General features: G+C 40.4%; 1 long non-coding RNA gene across 1 annotated transcript; it reads right to left on the reverse strand.

Moving 5' to 3' along the window:
- Positions 1-1,217: 1,217 nt before the first annotated feature.
- On the reverse strand, positions 1,218-4,393 carry LOC121897872. The gene is made up of 3 exons (XR_006096303.1): positions 4,219-4,393; positions 3,280-3,727; positions 1,218-1,622 (listed from the first exon to the last, which is right to left on the reverse strand). It is a non-coding gene; the product is annotated as an uncharacterized LOC121897872 (long non-coding RNA).
- Positions 4,394-4,599: the final 206 nt, after the last annotated feature.

The following is a 4,599-nucleotide window of genomic DNA, read 5'->3' on the forward strand; positions in this document are numbered from 1 at the left end:
GCTCCATAATACCGCCTGCTGAATCCCTGCTGGGTAATGTCATCCATCACCCTGCTGCTGCCACCAGCACAGAGAGAGGAGGAGGAAGAGAGAGACGCAGCATTGTACAGATAGATAGATGGCTGAGGATGGCTCTTGCGTCTTTCCTGTATATCCCAGAGCTGATTTTAATAAAAGTGGTAATAGGGAAGCAGGAAGTCCCAGCACTGTGTCTCTGGCCCTTCAGACAGAGAGATAAATGCCAGGTCTTGCAGGTCTAGTGGGACAGAAAGATGTTAATCCATATATTACATATTACTTGCCTCAGCCCCAGCGTCACAGCGCTGATACATCATAGTAGCTATTGATTGGCCCCTGTCCTGACAAGGGCTGCTAAATGAGATATTTCGTCCTCGCGAGGGAAGCCTACTGTATTAATTTTCTAACCAGGGGCCAACTGCCTGGCTAGTGTTGTTTTGCCTCAAGTTTAATTTAGTTTCATGAAAGGTCTCGTTTTTCTGTGGGGCAAGGTCTGAAATTATGTGCCGTCTCCAGAGAAGAGTAAATTCCTTTTTAGAGACTCATACACACCGCCCTCATAGAGGCATTAAGCCATTTTCAGCTGCTACAACCTTTTAAATGTTTTTACAACAGAATATTTAACACTTATTCAAACACTTTTGAACTGTAATGTAGTCTTCTGATTGATTATGGTCTGTTTTATTTGTACTTATTTACAGGCTTATTAAAGATTTTTAATAATGAATAAGAAGACAAGCAGCATTAAAATACATGACTAAGACCTCAGTCACCCTGGCATTTATAACAGTAACCTATTGGACCAAAATCAGTTCATTTCTGTTCAGGTAAACTAAATATGTCAGTACTTCTGCATTTAGTTGACTTGGTGAACTTTGACATGTATATATGCACCATCGGTCAGTTGCAATTTGTCTTGACATGTCGAGCTTTGAGGTGAAACTGGAGTCCAGTATGGAGGAAGCATATCATCTGTGTCAAGTAATATTTTAAGCCGGTTCAAGTTAACTGAACTTAAGCTGAATAATTAATTCAATGTGAAAATGTAAAACTACCTGAATGATGTTAACTCAGCTAGAGATAACAAGTTCAATAAACCTAAGGTGTTAAGTTGAATCATCAACTATTCAGTCGCACTGACTAACATATAACTGTCAGATTTACTTTCCATTTACGGTACCTCAGTTTGAAGACTCAGTTTTTATTTGTCACAAAGAACTTACAGCTGTCACTGTTCATAATGGAGCTAAATTACAGCAGAGGCAGCACAAAGAAAACATGCAAGGCTGCTCTCAGTGAACTTGTAAAATTATAAGTGCTTGAGGGTTGGGAATGAATTCCACACTCTCCTTTATCATGGTTTGAGTCGTTTTCATTATTATGAAAAGAAACAACCAAGACTTTTCTTAACATGTATAAAAGACACATACCAAGTTTCCATCATGTTTGTTTCAACAGTGCATGCTGGGGAGTCTGGTAATATGCTGATGATGTTTCTTTGGAAACTGAATGAGCTGAGTGAACTCAGTTATTCATTCCACTCAGCATTTCAAGTCAAAAGACTTCGAGTTGGGTGAACTCATGTTTATAAGTTCTGAAGTGGTCTGAAAACAGAAAAACAACATGATGAAATACAAGATGGCCAAACCTCCTCCATTTCTCTCCCTCTACCGTTTTTGAATCTTCTCTCAAAGCTCTCTCCTCTCTTGAAAGGGAAGGGATTGAAGATGGCTGCTTAGGGTATGAGTGGTTTGTTAGGCTCCACTCTTATCCTTTTATCCTGCTTCTCCCTGCTGCTACTCACTGCTTTAGCCATTGCTTTTAAACTAATACTCACCAGTTTTTCCAGTAAAAGGCACATATTTTTTGTAATGCCCCACCAACTGAAATAAAAACACAAACTGATCAAAAAATGTTTAATGAAAAGGTGAAACACTGGCTGAAACAAAACCAAACCTGCGATCACTGATCACTGATCATGCACTCGTGCATGCACACATAGACATAGATATGTACACACAGACAGAGGAACACATAGACAAACATACATACTCATAAAGACTTCATGTATGCACAAACCTATAAATATTATGCATATATACACATATTGCCATGAATTAGGGAACATAGACAAACATGTATTATTATGTGCTCAATTTAACTCATGTATTTTTGGTAATGATGATATGTTATGACAATTTTTTAAGTGGATAAGCCTAATCAGCGACAGGGGTCATAAATAAGCCTGGGCTAGATATCCTATATGCAACACATCTATATCATGTTATTATAACCTGTTTCAATGTTTTTGCATTGTGCTTGACAAATGAACTAATAAAGAAAGAAAAAAAAAAAAAAACTCCCTTCGGTGTATTTGTGCGTACTCACCTCATGCTCATTACAGAACCTGCCATGCCTCATGTGCCCTCCAGACACCTTCACAGAGTTTACTCGCTTCTGTGAATTACAGTCACCTGCCTGCACAGCTGCTCTGCATGAACGCAGCCATTGTAACATTTATTACAATACCGTGCTCTTAGCAAGGCATTGTTCTCAAGCTTTCCTTGTGTTTAACCTGGCTGCTTGCACTGAAAGGTCTTCTTGCACCATTTACTCCACTGTCCACACTTGACAGTCTAATAAATGGTTTGAAATACAGTTCAAGCAAACATTGGCTGAGGTTTGGATTTTAATGGGTTTATTTAGATGTAACATATTACTTAAAATATCTCTTTTGAGCCAAGCTTAAGTTAGACCACAACCTTTGGGTCAGTTTCATTGCTTTGTTCCACTAGAGATAAGAGTATGTCATGGGTATCAGTATATTTACAGTCACTATCTCCCCGCAGAGCAGTGCTTTAACTGTTGCCTCCCTTATCAGTAGTGTCCTTCCTCTCCAAATACACAGAACATTTAAACCAACCCAATGCGCCGATCTAATCGCTCACAGCGTATTGCTCTTTTTCTTTTCTCTTTTTACCTCTTTTCCTCTCTGCTGAAATGTTCTGTGCACAAATGACAGAGAGAAAAGGGCATTTGAGGTGAGAACTATACCTGTCAATGTTAGTTTCTAATGACAAAAGTGTTATTTCCCTCCTTTATTCTACTCACTATGCTCTATGTAACATTGTGCTAAAAGGTGTCACTGTGAGAAGATAAATGTAGTGTGGGCTATCTGTGGAGGCCAGCAGGAGGAGTGAGAGAGAGAGAGGCTATAAAGGCAAACATTCATTCTCATTAACTCTCAGTTGAATTACTTACCCAGTTGACTCCCTGTATCTCCAAACTGCACCGCTCTTCACTGAGCTGCCCTTGAGCCATCTTTAAGGCCACTGAAGACTTTCTGTGTTGTTTTCCTGTCTTCTTTCTCTCTTCCTTTCTGCTCTGCACAGACACACTTTTGAATGGGTACACACATGCAGTTTTGTTTCTGAGCATTCATGCGTTTGTTGCCTAAAACGGTGTAGCAAAGCCACACCCTCCTCATCTCAGTCTGTGGAGTTGATTCATTACTGTTCTTCTTCTCACATGATTATGGAAATGCTGACTGAGGGGGGTAAATTGAAAAGAAAGGGGGATGATGCAGCTGCTACACGTAATAGATATTGACTTAACTATGATGCTGTGATGGCCAATTGATACACTATGTGGTGGGCACCTTACTGAGGCTCCAATTAAGGGAAATCACCTGTAGTTCTGTTCATTTTGTCTGAAAAGGAAGTAAAAAAGATACATCAGCACCTTTCAGTTTGGGTCCAGTTTGTTTTGACAGCATACAATATTTTCAACAGTTTTGTGCTTCAGACTTGTGTATGTGTGCGTGTGTGCTTCAGATTCTAAGTGACGATGCCCCTGTGCAAAAAGTCAGGTCTATAAAAAACTTTTTGCCCTGTTTCCCATTGCTTGCGATGAGCCCTGACCTCACTCCCCATCAAACACCTCCGGGATGAGTTGAGACAAAGATGAATCAGACTGTGAGCGAGGCATTATCACTGACCATCAGTACCTGACACCACCAATGCGCTTGTGGGTGAATGGGAGCAAAGACCTGCAGCCTGGTTCCAAAACCCTCCCTGAATACTGGAGGCTGTCATAGCAGGATATTAATGCCTATGGTTTTGGACAAGTCAATACACAAGAGGGGATCCAAAAATGCCTGGAACTGTTGAAAAAAAGTCATTATAAATCTTTCAGAAGTACCTTTCCAATCCCCTTCAAAGTAATCTCCTTGAGATGTACACTTGTCCCAGTGCTTCTCCCATTCCTGGAAACATCTCCTGTAGTCTTCTTTTGTCTTTGTCACCGTGTCTGGAGCCTCCTGTGATTCTTCCTGGATTTCTTTCATGATGGCAAATCTTCTCCCTTTCAGTCTTAATTTAAGTTTCACCAAGCTGTAGACATATGCTACCTAGCAGCAAATCTGATAACGACACCCTACTGCTGTGGTATGGATGACTTCCGGGAATTTTTGGGTCCCCCCTCGTATGTTCAACAAGCATGTACATATGTAATTCTCATGTGTCCATATACAGTGCTCTCTTTGAGTGTCCACACACTTTTGTCCATGTGGTGTACTTCCAG

This window comes from Thunnus maccoyii, chromosome 5 (genome assembly GCF_910596095.1).
Source record: "Thunnus maccoyii chromosome 5, fThuMac1.1, whole genome shotgun sequence".
NCBI classification, from domain to species: Eukaryota; Metazoa; Chordata; class Actinopteri; order Scombriformes; family Scombridae; genus Thunnus; species Thunnus maccoyii.